General features: G+C 40.2%; 1 long non-coding RNA gene across 1 annotated transcript in view; it reads left to right on the forward strand.

The window, feature by feature from the left end:
- The first annotated feature begins 5,801 nt into the window (after positions 1 to 5,801).
- LOC131480762 (uncharacterized) overlaps positions 5,802 to 16,579 on the forward strand; it is a 64,333-nt gene continuing 53,555 nt past the window's right edge. The window contains exons 1-2 of the long non-coding RNA XR_009245792.1: positions 5,802 to 5,941; positions 11,377 to 11,505. This is a non-coding gene — a long non-coding RNA (uncharacterized LOC131480762). The remainder of the gene's footprint in view (positions 5,942 to 11,376; positions 11,506 to 16,579) is intronic.

The raw sequence follows: 16,579 nt of genomic DNA on the forward strand, positions 1-16,579 counted from the left end.
CCATTAGGTTGTAGGGTGAGTTCCGAGATGACATGTGGACAGAGGGCAATCCTTTTCCTAAAGAATGATTGTAAAGGTACAAAAATATTCAGATATCTATTTAGCTATAGATAGATCTATCTTTCTGTACCTTTATGTCTTTTATACTTGGAATGAATTTCATTCTCCTAGCTAAAAACCAATGAGTTTCTTTTGCGAAGTTGATAGTCTCTTTATGGTTGGATTCTGAGTAACTCCTATTGTGTTTTACTGTCCTTGAATCTCACCTGCGAAACAGGCATACACCTGGGACCCCTTTTGTTGCTCTCCTTGATTAGATCCAGAGTCTACTATTTTTTAAAACAGTGAGATCCTTAGATATTCTATCTAGAAAAGATATACTGGAAATAAATATTCTAATGTTTTTCACATCTCTGATCTTACTTAACTCTGCAGTGTGTATAGATGTAGAATCTGAGCTAAAAAACTGATTTTACATTTTTGAAATCATTGCCTTATTGTGCTCTACTTCTAGTAAATTAGATGGAAATTGAGATGCCCCAACACCACTGTGTCTCATCGCTTTTGACATAACCTGTTTTCTTCATTTTCTGGATTTTTATTGTACTTAAGTTACATATTGTCATAAACAATTATAGCTCTGCCTTAATTTGTGCTGTTAATGCTTTGCAGTTGCTCTCACTAGGAAGCCTTGCTTTGTTTTCAGCTTTGATAGAATGTCTTAAAAAAAGGCTTCATCTTCTCTTTTTTCTGGGTTTTAATTCATTTGTTTCATCTCTCCAATCTAGTGGCTCCAAACTGAGATTTTCTAGTTACCCAGCAACAGGCTGTGTGCCCACAGTAAAATTTGAACAGTGAAATTTAGTGGAATGTGATCCTATGGGATGAACTTCAGAAATAGAATGTTGAGTACAAAACAACATGAAAGAACACATACAATTCCAGTTAAATGAGATCAGATTTAAAACTTAATTGGCACTGTAAAGTCAGACTATGGGTTACCTTTGCAGAAAGAATAGGATTGGATGGAACAAAAGGTTTCTGGCTGCCTTGTTGCTGTATGTCTGTATGTCAGATGTGCTTTCTATGTAAAAAATTATCAAGATGTGTACTTTATAATCAGTGTTCTTATCTATAATCATATCAGAGTGAATAAAGGATTTCAAAGGATTACAGTATACTGCTAAAACATTTGGTAAATGACATGAAATACTAATTATTTAATAATAATACTCCTAAGATGAAGAGGAAACGATGAATACCATTTTGAAATATTTAAAGGACAAGAATGTTTAGAAACCATGCTAGTATATATAAATGACTAAAACTCATATTTAAAAGGTTAAATAAAATTCAGGGAAAAGTAAATAAATGCCGGGTAAAATAGTATAATACACTTGTACATCTTCAGTTGGTAAGAATGCTCACCAAGAAGTTTTGGGAACGTGAACATTCAGAAATTTGGCAGAAGAGATTAGTATCAGTGAGTCTCTTGAGGCTGAACTGACTTTGATGGCAAAAATCCAACAGGGAGGATTATCTGAGGCCTTCTATTACATTTTGTGAATTTATTTCAAGTAATTAATTCTGAATGTTCTTAAATATTCTATCACATGTATTGCCTTTCAAAACAAATTTATCATTTCTAAAAGTTTTCAACATATGGGTTGATCAACACACACTAAACTGTGGCAAGGAAATCCTGTGCATCCCTTTAAACATGACCCTGAGCTCTGTGTGGAGCAGCCCAGCAGCCAGCGAGCATGAGGGTGGAGGAGGCAAGAGCCCTGACGAAGGTCACAGTCCTTGTATGATCTTGCGTATGAGTGCAGGAGATCTCGAGCACCCTCAGCATGTGGGGCGGCAGAGACCGACTGTAGGTGATTTCTGATTTCTATATGACATTTTTATATAGATATTTGTTATTAATATAAAGAGAACAGATCGTATGTATGTCAAAGGTACAGCTCCAAGATGATATCTTTCTTTCCCTTAGTCTCTTGTACCCACAACCCACTCTACCTACCCTCTCTTCATTAGTTTTTACTAAGACATAATTTTTTACACATTTTTTTTAATTGGAAAGGCAGATTTACACAGAGAAGGAGAGACAAAGAAAAAGATCTTCCATCCACTGCTTCGCTCCCTATGTGGCCGCAATGGCCAGAGTTGAGCTGATTCAAAGCCAGGAGCCAGGAGCCTGTTCTCAGTCTCCTATGCAGGTATAGGATCCCAAGGCTTTGGGCCGTCCTAGACTGCCCTCCCAGGATACAAGCAGGGAGCTGGAAGGGAAGCGAAGCAGCTGGGTTACAAACCAGTGCCCATATGGGATCTTGGTGCATTTAAGCTGAGGATTTTAGGCACAAGGCTACCATGCTGGGCCAGCTAAAATATAATTTTAATCCACTCTATTTACCCCTGAAAGCATCGAAATTTAAATAGCAACATTTTTAGGAAAGTAAGTAACAAGACAGAAAATGTTGTCTCATATACTGGGAGAAAGTAAAAAAAAATATAATTAAAATATAGAAGCAATGAGAAAATGTAAATTTTTGGTCTTGATGCCATTTAAGCAGAAACAATAAATATTCCATTCAACTCCTAAGCCAAAGCGGCCAGACACAAGCCGTGTAACATGCAGATGGACACAAAGCAGGGCCAAGACTTTGCCAAAAGCTTTTGGGCCTCTGCTTCTTCCTTTAAATGATTGAGTGTTAATCAATGGCATAATTCAGGCCTTGGAGGGAATGAGGTTCTTAAATAAAAGCTGAAGATTGAAACAATCTTGACTACAGCAGAAAGTGTAGTATTTAAAAATAAGTATTTTAATTGGAAGTCTACTTACTTTAAGCCTTTTTGCATTATATACGTTTCACTCAACTTACTATTCATGTGCAATAAAGTCACTCATGTAAAAGTCATGTTGCTTCACAGAAACTTTTGGAGGTATGTTCTGCAAATGCATCAAAACCTGTTTCTAGTAGTGGTAAGGGAGAGAAAGCCTAGAAAGCAAAATTGTTAATGTCATCACTTAATTGGGAATTTCTATGTATTCCAAATTGGTTGAGAGCACTAAATGAATACAGGCAACTAAGTGGTCTTTCTCCAAAATTCTCTTTTTGTCTCTAATTTTGTCAAGTATAACAGTTATGTAAGGATAGTTAAATTTACTCCAAATTCCAAAGAGTTAGCCTAACAATCTGAATTTACATTAGTAGATATGACTCTACAGAATTCTTGGCTTTTAATATTGCTTAAATTGGGAGTGGTACAGCCAGGGGTCAAACTGGCACTCTGATATGAGATGCCAGTGTCACAAGCAAACTTGAACACAGATTAGAGGGAAAAAAAGAAAAATAATGAATAGAGGAGCTCACATTGTAGCAGAGTGTTTTAAGGTGCTGTGTGTGAGGTCAGCACTGCATGTAGACACCTGCTTTTATCCTACCTGCTCCACTTCTTTTATAGCTCCCTTGTTAATGTGACCGGGTAAACAGTGGAAGATGGCCCTAATCCTTGGGCCCTGCACCTGAGTTGGGGCCTGGATGGAGACCTAGGTTCCTGGTTTTGGCCTGGTCCAATATGGTCTCTTCAGGAATCTGGGTAGTAAATCAGTGGATGGAAAATCTTTCCCCATCTCCTTCCCTCTTTCCTTCTCTCCCTCCATTCCTCTGTCACTCTGATTTTCAAATAAATCTTTAAAAAAGAATGGATATGAAAGTGCTGAGTGGACAATTTATAACCCAGATTTCATTTAAAAAGTGTAAAAGTTTAAGTTAGTAAGGTAAAATCTTATTTAAACTATCTGGAAAATTAAAAGAAAAACCAAAATGAATAGAAAGAAGAACTTGAAAAAGATAAATAAATAACATATTGAAGTTTTAATATGCATCTTGTAAGTATTCACACCAGGAGTTCTGGCTCAATTATTTTTTCTTTAGTATCTTGAAGCAAATAAGCATGTTTTGCCCTTTTCCACTTTTTTGCCATTGTCTTTACAACATGTGGAAAAAAATCAGGTAAATTGCTGTGCAAGCATGGATGAATATTAAACAGTTGAGAGGCAAGGCAAAATGATTTCGTACTGTTGCATAAAAAAGAGAAAGAAGCAACTGTTCTTTTTGTTTGGAAGAGTATCCTGTCCTCCTTACTCCATCTACAAGTTATATAGCCCCATTTGTGTCAGATTTATTGATGCCTGCAAGGTTCTCGCTCCATTCCTCCCTGAAATGTATATACCTGTATAAACAGTGTTCCTAACTTAGACTTTATAACATTAATATTTCTATAATCACAAATATCGGCATGTGCATGTGTGTGCATGTGTGTGCATGTGGATGCGTACACACCTACACACTGTGCACTTCAGGACAATGTCTCATTGTTGTAGGTGTCATCTGTAAGATGTTAATATGCAGCAGTGATAAGGTCGGAAATGACAAGGCAAACAGTTTTAAAATCCCCTTTTACATTAGGACAAGAAGAATTCTTGCAAAATGGTGAACATCAACTTTTCAGAGCTACAGAAATCCATAGTTTTATAACTGTGGAGAAATTAAAGAAAAATGATTGAACCTTGTTTGAAGATTTTTCACATTTTAGTTTTCATAGTTACATCTTCCTCTCATCCCAGTTCTGTCCTAACAACCAACAACCACACTCACAGTGAAAACGGTCTGTCAATAAAGGCCTGAAGCAACTGGAGCTCTTTCAAAGCCTTTTCTCAGTCATCATTTGACTAGTCTGGAAGTTATGTGCAAATAAACCTTATTTGCAAATCACTTTATTTAACTTATTTTACTGATATGAACAGTTTTTTTCTTAACAACATTTGGTAAAACATAATTAATGACATCCTTTAATTGCTCTTCCTAGTGGAGTGGCAATGGGAGTTTTGAGGATAAATAGCAAAATAATGAAGAAGCTTCTAATACTGATTGGAAAATTTTTCATAGGAATTCCAAAAAGTCCTGACCTATTCCTGGGACTATAGAAAACCGCACATATGTGTAGGGCTCTGCATATGCTCTGGGCAGACCTAGGCAATTCCTAAGCCGCTTTTGATGATTATGAGGCTCTATGGAAAGTTAAGATTAAGCCAGAAGACTAAAAGAACCCCTTCTTAAAGATTTAGTAGTTCTGCACTCCCAAGGTTAGCTCACAAACTAACCAATTAAGATGCTTCAGTGTTCACGCACAACCAAGATAATATTCATTATAAGATTAATTAAAGGAAATAACTAAACAAGCAATAATTAACACAGGATAGGAAGGAGAAGCAAACCTGCAGAATTCCCACAGTCATTATTTTCAACAAAGAATTAGGATTATCAAGTAAAACAAGAAATCATGATTAACACAAGGGAAAAAATAGTCAAAAGAAAATGTGTCTGAGGAGCATAAATGTTCATCTAACTATTCAAGAACTGGGTCAACAAGTGAAAACAAGTGAATAGTGACTTCCCAAAGAGAATATTAATGAACAAGTGATGTTTGAAAGTAATAGACGATCAATTTGTCCTGTCCTCCATCCTCTGTTATGGTACCAGGTGTCCTCTGCAGGTTCTAATGTACTATTGTATCATCCATGTGCAACTGGCTATGCTGTACACTGCTTCATTTAATCCACTGATGAGGCCCATCTCTGACACAAGCACACCACAGTTGGACCATGGACTCTGCAATTTTCTTCTTGGTTGTAGTTCTAAGTCCAGTGCTTTAGTTGGGGGATCTCAAAAGAAACTTCATTTGAGGTGATCCCAGATCTGATTCTTGTGTGTGCTTGCTAATACAGGGCCTGGCACAGTCTGTCGCCCCTATTGGCTTGTGTGCACACTGGTGGTTGCAATTGCTGGGTCAGTTCTGTCTCCAGCCTTGTCCTCTATGCAAACCAATGGACGTTGCAGCCCAACCAGGTCTCACTCACCACACACTTGACCACGTAAACCAGTGGGAGCTGCATCCTAGTTGGGGAGACCAGCAGTAACCCCTACCAGGCACATCACTGCTCTGGTGCCCATGCTTGCCAATATGTACAGAGGCTGGTTCAGTCTGTCCCAAGTTCCATTCAGCTCTCTTGCATGTCAATGGACAGTGAAGCCTAGTTCAACCCTATCAGACATACTATCCAACCCACACACATGCCAGCAGGTGCCGCTCTCTGTCTAACCATGCCTGCCCCAGTCCTGGTTTTCATGTCCACCATTCGGAGTCACAACCTAAAAGGGAGGTACCCACTGTTTACCTAATGGGCCCACTCCAGATCTTGCACTCTCCAAATGGTTCTGCAGTGTAACTTCAAAGAATATGCCAACCACTCCCCCATGCCAACATCTGCCAGCTAATGCTGTGGCAAAGCCCAACCAACCCACACCCACTCTGGCTTATGCATGCACCAGTAGGAGCAGTCAACCCAGCCTGGCTTTCCCCTGATACAGCTCACATGAGGACAGCATCCCAGTTCTCATGCTCATCAGTGGAAGTGGTGGTAAAGCAGGGGAGCTCCATGCAGCACCCCTACTGTGTTTGCTCCCTACACCCAGGTTTCAAATATGCTGGTTGAACGCTGTGGTGTGGTATGACATGACCTGCCTCACCTTGACATTTGCCAGTGGGTGTGGCAGCCCAGCCCAGCCTGGTGCTGCCTGAAGTTCCAGCTCATGCTGGTGGGAGCTAGCCTACGCTAGCCCAGGCATCCCCAGTCCTAGCACTAATATAAACTGGCTGGTATTGCAGCCTGGCTGGGCAAGACACAGACTCCATTCTGGTACTTGGATTTTCCAGCAGGCCATAAGAACTGGGCTAGCCTGCCTCACCCCAGATCTGAGCAAAATGTATGCCAGTGGTTATCATTACCTGGCCTGACCTGGGCTGCTTCCTATCTTGGTTGTTGTGTTAACTTGCAGTGACTGTGTCTCAACAGAGGAGTTGCCAAGCTCCTCCATCAGAACCTCTCCCACTGCCAGATCTTGTGCACACTGGTGGGTCCATGAGTCAGCCCTACTTAGTCCACTTTCTGCCCTAGCAGGAATAGTGGCCTTTCCTGACTGGCCTTCATCCATTCTGGTTCTTACTATTGGGTGTTATAGCCCAGCCAAGTCTGGTCCACACCCAGACACAGCTCATGCATGGCTTAGCAGAGACAGAGACCTAGCCCAGCGCTTCCTATACATGTCCTGGTTCTCATGAGCTCCAGTGGGTGCTGGAGCCTAACCCAGTCTTACACATTCCAGACTCAGTCCACAGCCATGCCAAGGGAGACTGCAGCCATGTTCAGACCATGCTGCAGCCCTGACTCTGGACCTCGCACCAACAAGTGAGAACCACAACCCAGCCAGGGTGTCCCGTTAGTTCCCCAACCAGGCCTATTCCCAGCCACAGATTTTGCATGTGCCAGTGGCTGCTCTGACCCAACTTGACATAGCCTGCACCTGTCTTGATCATTGCCTTTGGATGCTACAGCCTGGCTTGATCCAATCAGCCAGCAGTCCCAACTCTTACTGGTGGGTGCTGGCACCTGGACCTGCTCAATCAGCTCCCATCCCTGGCTCTTGCAAGCCAGCAGGTATGGTAGCCTAGCTCAGATTGATCTGCACTCCAATTTTGTTTCTGCACTTGCCAGTGGGCTAAAGTCTGCTTGGCTCTGCCAGGTCTGTCCCCTTCCAAAACAAGCCCACACATTTGCCAATGGATAGAGCTACCTTGCCCAGTCTGCCCAACACCCAGGCCTGGCCCATGTGCTCACCAGTGGGAGCTATGACCCAGTGAGGGAGTTGCCCAGTTTTCCCAACTTGGCTCACTCCCAGACCCAGATCTCACACATGCCAGTGGGTTCCAGACCCCCACCTACCCCCTCTGTCCTAACCTTTATATGTGCTGGTGGATGATGCAACCCAGCCGACCCCATATCCTGTTTCAGCGTACGCATGTGGGTGCTGCGGTCTGAGCCTGTCCAGTCTGTTCCCAGCCCCAGTACTTGTGAGTGCTGGCAGATTCCATGGTCTTGCCTAGCTCAGCCCACCACCACCCCAACTCTTAAACTAACCAGCAGGACTTGTATTTTCACAAGGTTGGGCCCACATATCCCCTATAGAATCTGCCCCTGGAACTTGTTCTCTTGCATGCTGTTTGGTGTCATGGCCCAGCCTAATGTGACCTGTCCACTGTTCTGACACACACTGACTTTCAGGTACTGGGCTCTAGTGCTGCTCTACAGGCCCCCAGCCCTAGCTTTCATGTGGGCTGGTATGTGGTGGTCAGCAGTGTTCCAGGCTAACAAGCCCAGCTCAGAACTTCCATGTGGGTTGGTTCATCGGTCCAACCCATAAAGGTCTTCCAGCATATCCCCTTCAAACCACCAGGTCTCAGTCCTCTCGCTTACCTGCAAGCACAGTGGCCCTGCTGTTTGCGGTGCTTCTGGAGTCATTCCTCACTTACATTTACCCTAGCCATGTGTTGGCAGTGAATGTCTGGGCAAACGGAAACACTAAGTTGGACTATATCAACCTATGGACTGTGGAGAGATTTTTATCATGCTTGGAGTGGCAAGATTGGCAGCAATTCAAAACTGTTGGACTATCAAAACCATTTGAGCAGATCCCTCGGAACATGCCCCACATTGGAGACCCTGGGATGGTTGGGAGGTTGGGTGTGGTTTCTCCCTTTATTTACTCCCTTCCTCCAAATACTGAAGGAATAAAGTGAATGTGGAAGCTATGTTCGTACCCACTTTCCTCAAGCCCTTGACCCTTTGCACCCAAATCAAGTATGCAAAGATCATCAAAAATTAAAAAAAAAAATAAATAGAAAGGAATAATATAAATAAAGCTTAAAAAAGGTTATAAAAAGAAAAAGTATTAGAGGAGGGCAGATTTGGTATGGTAATTAGACTACCTGTGGATGCCTATATCTGAGATTGGATAGGCAGGTTTAGATCCTGGATTTTCTACCTCAGACCCAGATTCTTATGAAAAGTGCATCCTGGGAGACACGTGATGACCCAGATCGTTTTTCTGCTTAAGCCTGGTTCAGTCCTGGCTATTGTAGTCATTTAGGAAGTGAACCAACATGTGGAAGATCTCTTCCTCTCCATCTTAAAATAAAAATGATGATTAAAAAAAGGATATTATCGAACTAAAAAGTGCCATCTAAAATGAAGATTTTTCTGAAATGGCTGCACAACAAATGTGAACTAGCAGAAGACAAAACTCAGAAAACTAAAAGATAAGGCTACTAAAACTATCCATTCATATGAAAGTATATAGAATAATTAAGAGTTACTCAGGTATTTGTATAACACCATCAAAAATGCTAGAAAAGGATGATAGCAGTGAAGACAAGGAGAGAAAGGGGCTTAAAAAAAATCTTCAGTTATTACTGTGGACACCTTCCAAAATCTGATAACATTACTCTGAATAAAACGCTCTATGCCCAAATGGCAAATAAACATATGAAAAAATTCTCAAGCTCCCTGGCAATAAGGGAAATCGAAATAAAAACATTAATGAGATACCACCTAACGCCAGTAAGAGTGGCCCACATGAAAAACACCAACAACACTTGCTGGCGAGGTTGTGGGGAAAAGGGAACCCTACTCCACTGCTGGTGGGGCTGCAGGTTGGTACAGCCTCTATGGAAATCAGTATGGAGAACATTCAAACAACTCAAAATCAACATTCCGTATGATCCAGCAATAGCACTCCTAGGAATATATCCAAAACACTTGTTTTATGAGAAGCCAACATGCACTCCTATGTTCATAGCAGCACAATCAGTAATTGCAAAAACATGGAAGCAGCCAAAATGCCCATCAGCAGACGACTGGATAAGAAAGCTATGGTTCATCTACTCCATGGAATACTACTCAGCTATTAAAAAAAACAAAATGCAGTTCTTTGTGGCCAAATGGGCCAAACTGGAAACCATAATGCTAAGGGAAATGAACCAATCCCAAAAGGTTAGATACCACATGTTTGCCTTAATTTAAGATGATATGATGTTAAGCATAACATGTTATGTTATGGATGTTATGTCATATGTCGTATATAAACTAAAATTGAAATGTGAATGGGGGGGTCACAGAAAGTGGTTAAGAAATCGCATTTATTTTTTAACATGTTGACTGCTCAATACTATGTCAATTAATTCCATAACGATGTTAATTGTTGCAGATGGTATGTTAGTGCTTTTATTTAACTGGGATGATACTCTGCTGTCTCTGCCCTCAGACCAGAGAGGGTCTACCCAATAAGTAGTTGGACTTGACTGGACTATAAGATGTTGGACTCTATGCTTGACATATTCTTGCAAAGAGGGAATTTCAACTGAACTTGAACTATGGTTATGCAACAAGGTGGAGGAACCCACCATGGGGGGAGGGTGGGGGAGAATCCCAGATTCTATGTAATTACAACAAAATGTAATAAATGAATAAATTTAATTTAAAAAAACGCTCTATGAACTTAAAGTAGATTAAAGATGAAGTAATCTACATCCGCTGTAATGAATTACTGAAAGTTAAAACCAAAAATATACTCATGAGAAAGGCAACCCATCAAAAATAAATAATTCAGCAAGGCAAAGAACTATTTTAAAGATTGATGTGTATTTATGTGAAAGTCAGAGTTACAGAGAGAGACAGAAATCTTCATTGTACTGAATCAGTCCCAGATGGCCACAATGTCCAGAGCTGAGGCAGGCAGAACCCAGGAGCCAGGTGATTCATCTGGGTCTCCCAGCTGACTTGCAAGGGTCCATCCCCTTGGATCATCTTGTGCTGCATTTTCAGGTCATTAGCAAGGAGCAGGACCATGACTAGAGCAGCTGGGACACTAACCCCTACTCATATAGGATGTCAACATGGAAGGCAGCAACCTTGTCTGCTACACCAAAAGGCCAGCCCTAAGATGGAGAACTATTTTATAATCAGCATTTTTGGAAGGCAAAGGGTATCAGAATGCATATTCAAAGTGTTGGTAGCTGTGATGATTACATGAAACTCCCCATTTGATAAAATTCCGGATAGCTACACCTATTTCTTTACTACTCCTTCCCATGCAAAAGCTACAAGTGCATGTACCTGTTTCGTTGGAAAGATATAAATTTTGTGGCTTGTACTAACATTAATTTCTTGGTTTTGATATTGAACTAGAATTATACAAGACATGAGAGGCTGAATAAGTGGTGTATGGGTTCTAACTGTATATTTCTTACAATTTTATGTATATCTGCTCCAAAATCGAAAATTCCAAAAAAGAGTAACTCTTAATCTCATGAATACCACGAAAAAATTGCTATGACATCCAAGCTTCTGTTTCTGAAACAAGTCTTTGAAGCTCATATTAATAGTTATAATTTTGCTTTTTCTATTTCACAAAGCACCCTGTGTCACCTGATGTCATGATGAGCACTGTTGCCTTCTGAAATCTCTCCTGGAATTATGTTGTGACCACAGCAACTCATGTAATTAGCGTACTTCTGAGACTCTTCAACTACTGCCTGATAAAGGTATTTAATACACAACATTTAGCAACACATATTTTAATTCTTTGGAAAGTAAGTGGCATTGTGTAAGAAATCCAAAACATTTTCTTTTTAAATTTCAGATTGCTAATGAGTACATTTAAAAATAGCCAAACGATCTACACATTAAGTAAAGATTTTATGAACTAATATATCCCAAGATGCTTCTGTTCACTACAGAAATTGCATGAATTTCACATCATATTAAACGAAGTGCTTGTACTTTACTGGTTGTTTTCCAACTTATCAATACCAAGTCAAATCAAAAGAAAAGCTGTAGTTTTTGTGTAATACTCTGGACAGCATTAAAAATTATGACACATGCACTTGGGTTGGTGATTATGCAGCTCTCATCATCTGGATTCCCAGATCCAGCACCTGACTCCACCTTCCCACTAATGGAATCAGTGATGGTTTATATATTTGGGTTCCTGCTACCCAGTGGGAGACTGGAATTCAATTCATGTCTGTCTCAGTCAGCCCAGCTATGACTTGTAGGTATTTGGTCCTCTCTCTTTCTCTCTCTGTCTTTCTCTCTCCTACTGTTCACCCAAGTTATGGATGGTGTTTCATGGTTTACACTGACTTGCAGATTGTTTGATTTTGGGGATTTGGGGATTTTGTGATTTATTTACATTATGAAGATATATGATTGTTATGGTTCGTATGATTGGCTCTGATATTGGTCCTATGATTTTCTCCTGAGAACTGAAACTTCAATATGATAACATATTTTGAAATCCAACAAGTAATATACCTCTGTTACATCACTCTGATCACAATTAAGGTGGAGTCCAAGCAACAGCATTCAAACAATGGCAGACTAAACTGTTAGGGGTCAATTCTCCAATGCCTTCTCCCTTGTGATTTTTTTTATTAATTATTTTGCATTATGTGACAGTTTCATAGGCTCTGGGAATCCCCCCACCCCTCCCCACGCGCCTCCCCCCTGGTGGATTCCTACACCTTGATGTAGTATTACAGTTCAAATTCAATCAAGATTCTTTCCTTGCAAACGTATACCAAGCATAGAGTCCAGCTACTTATTGTCCAGATGGGTTGAACAGTTTCTTGGGGAGACCATTTCTGGTCTGAAGTTAGAGCTGGTAGAATATCATCCCAGTCAATTAAGAGTCCCAATATAACATCAACAGCAACTTGCAACATTATGGAATTGACATTTTCCCTTGTGATTTAACAGGCTTTTCTCTTCCTCCTAAGAACCTGAACTTTGGATTTTCAGTTACTCAGAAATCTTGAGGAAATGGCTGTTGTAAGTCAACTTTGAGCTTCAGAATCAGAAAAGTAAAGGATAAAAAGCCAGCACTGATGGCCTTCAGAATTTTAATAAAGAAAATTCAACATAGATTTTATGTTTTCTTGGAGAAAAGCTTCTGAGAAAATGCTTAATTTCATGTATTTTAGATTTTTTTGTCTCCTTTAGATGTGATTCATTTCTCTGGCTACATCACATAAATAGCTCAAAAACAGTCATTTGTGGTAAATATAGGATTGAGACTTAGGGCAAAATCCAGGGGCTCTGATAGGTGGTCCTCACAGGAAGTCAACTGTGCAGACATTTGTGGTTAGGCTCTAGCTTTGGTGAGCACAAGGTTTGGTTCAGCTGAAAACAAAATGGATCTTTAGCACAGAAGGATCTTTAGAAACCAAAGGAGACCACTTTCAGCAGAATTCACACAGCAAGTTGTGGATCCTTGCAAAAAAAGGATTTGTGATGCATTTTTCTCCCCTATGATGACATTTTGTTACAGTCCAAAAATGTGACTAGAATTCCACTCACAGAAGGCACCAGCAGCACATTATCTTTTGACATGTCACTGTGAAGATTTTATGAAGTGCTAGGTTTTCATTAGGTGACAATATCTCATCACATTATTTAATATGATCTGCATATTCATTTTCTTCGTGGTTAAAATCAGGTCAAATAGGTAAACTCTCTGGAAATATGGAGGAATCACCATGTGTTGCATCTTTTCATCTGAAATTCCTTTGGAAATGAGGAACTGCTTTTGGATTACTGTTTGCTGAGTAGAAGCACTGCCCATAGCTTCCACTGGACCTTTCCTATTTCAAAGCCCTCACTTTGCAGAGTAATAAATCAATGAAGTCTGAAACTTGTAGGGGCTTTGATTGTCTTCCTTCCTGCAAGATAAGTCATCTATCCTTTGAATTAATGAAATGATACTAATTGAGCCTTATTAGTAACAGATAGCAAATACTCTAAACATCAGAAAAGCATTTGTGTATAGAAGATTGGAAAGATAGTAAAAAAAACTTCAATATACTTTCACTTCACTGAAATTCCTAGGAGTCCAGTGACATGAACATGTGAAAATTTTCTTTAGTTTTCTAAAATGTTTACTAAAGAAGCAGAATTACAGAGAGAGAGAGAAAGAGAGAGAGACAGAGAGAGAGACAGAGAGAGAGAGAGAAACTCTATCTGGCTCACTCCCCAAAAGGCTGCAATAGCAAGATCTGGGCCAGGTTGAAACTAAGGGCCAGGAACTCCGGCTGGATTTCTAGTATAAGTGGCAGGAGCCCAAGACATGATCTACTACTTTTAGGGACATTAGAAAAGAGCTGGATTGGAAGTGGAGCAGCTAGGGCCTGAGCCAGTACTAATATAGAATGATGATATTACAGGCAGCAACTTAACCCTCTGCACCAGAAAACCGGGTCATAGAGATACTCTTTTTTAAGGTGAGGGATGAGTTGTAGCATTTGATCTCTTCCACAAGTAAGGGGGCTGGAGAGGGAGAGAGAATTTCCAGGCCTTTACATTTTAGAAGGAACTTGTTTCTCTTTTGGATATATTTATTTACTGATTAACCAAAAATCTGCTAGCTTTGGCAGAAGTATAGGAAAAGGGAGGGTTTCACAACAGGTGCAGAGTTCTTGGAATGTTGCCTTGTCACTCAGGACACACAATGTTACTTCTCATGACAGTAGCAGACACAGCTACTTTTCGAAGTCTTTGGTAAGCATATGTAGGTATGTGTTGGTGCAGGTTTTCAGGATTTTGGAGTGAACATCTTCCATTTTTTGTGCATAACCATGGTTGTCTTGAGAAATGTCTCTTGGACTGCTTCTTGAACTTAGTGGAGACTGAACACTTGATCTGGACCTCAGAGTTACTGTGTGATGCAAGCTGCTCATCATGAACTGGATATACCAAGACATAAGCTGGGCATGCACCACAGCACTCCATCCTCAAGTGGAAGTGGGTTATATGAGATCAGTCTAAGCAAGACAAGGTCAGACACAAGTAAGTCACATGAAGAACTAACACAATGGCCACTGCTCTTGCTCCAGCTACATCACTGTCACTTTCAGTTCTTATCAGAGCTATAGTGGAAACTTCATGTCATCACCTGCTGGAGGAACTTGTGCCTTTGAAAGTCCTTTGAGAGATTAGAATTCACAGATATTTAGTTGCTATTTGGAAATTTTGCCTCCCATACTGGAGCTCTTGGGTTCAATTACAGGCTCTGTTTTTCACTCCAGTTTCTTGCTCATGCATTCTCAGAAGAAGTAGGTAAGGATTCAAGTACTTGATCCCTGTCACCTGTGGGGCTCAGATTTGGTGTTGTGGGAATTTGGGACATGAATTGGTTCATGGAAGATCTATGTCTGCTTATCATTATTTCTATATTTCTCTATTTCTGTGTGGGGCTTTTTTGGACTTCAAATAAAGTTAATTTAAAAACTTATTTAAATTGACATAGATGTCCCTTTGATAAATCCCCGTTATCATGTTTATTTTAGGCAGTTAACTTCCTGACATCATAATGTGCTCCAAGCTCAATGTGAATGCTCCCCATACCACTTCTCTTGTCAGCCATTTCTTCAAGGATCCCTTTCACTGGAGAAGGGTATCAAGATCCAAGATTTGGACTTTAGGAATATTGTGAAAATTTTGGCCTTTGAGGCAGAGCAATTATTACAGAACTTACAAAGAATGATATGATTTATAATTTTTAAGGTTTCTTCTGGGAGCAGGTTTCAAACTAGCAGCCAAGATGTCAACATCCACATTGAAATACTGAGGTTTGATTTCCAGATTCAACATCTTGCTAATGAAGAGGCAAGAGGCTAATGTGAGGCAGGAGTGGTGATGCCAGTGACTGGTTCCTACCATTCACCCATCTGAGAGTCCTGGATTGCGTTCCAAAACTTGTCAAGTCCAGCCATAGACTCTCTGTAGGCATTTGGGTAGTAATCAAGTAAATGGGCTTTCTCTCTTCTCTCTCTCTCTCTTCTCTCTCTCATTTGTTCATCTGGTAATCTTGTATTTGAGAAAGTGAGACCGTAACAACTACATTATAGGACTCATTATGGGAATCCAGATTCTTTTGGCTTCTGGAATAATTGTTTTTGGAGCTACTTCCTATTCAAGCATGGACTTACACAAGGTTACTTTTGGAATCTGTCTTGTGTAAGTGGGGCTCAAATTCACCAATGATGAGACAAGAAATGTAAAGATGGTAAATCAGCCATCAGACAGGAAGAAAAGTTAGCACCTCAATTTTTCTCGAGTGGTCTGTGTTTGACAAAGCCAAATACAGTGCAAATTATGTATATGGATTGATAATTCTCCAAAATGGGTAGGAACTGAGAATATTTGACCTCTAAATGGCATGCCATTTACAAAATTTGGCACAAAGACTTCTACTCTATTGAAGGTTCGCTCTTTTACCAATGACTTTGTTGTTATTTTGCATTTTCATGTCACCTGTGTTATTTCTGAAATTAATATCAGCATCTTTTTGATCTTTGCTTGAGCTGCAGCAAGATTTCATCAGCTAGGTGGGGGGAAAACTTACTAATAAGGATGACATTTTTTTCCAGTTACTTTTTCTCCCTTTCTCTTCCCAACTTCTAGGGTAGAGATAAATGAGATTTCTTTAGACTGTGTTGTGCAAGCTGAGTGCTGTGGAACACAAATTTGGTCCTAAGATATTTTGTGTTATGTTAACAGAACTGCTCCTCCATATAAACACATCAGAAAACACAAATGTGTATAAATTGACATCTACAT

This window comes from Ochotona princeps, chromosome 7, assembly GCF_030435755.1.
Source record: "Ochotona princeps isolate mOchPri1 chromosome 7, mOchPri1.hap1, whole genome shotgun sequence".
NCBI classification, from domain to species: Eukaryota; Metazoa; Chordata; class Mammalia; order Lagomorpha; family Ochotonidae; genus Ochotona; species Ochotona princeps.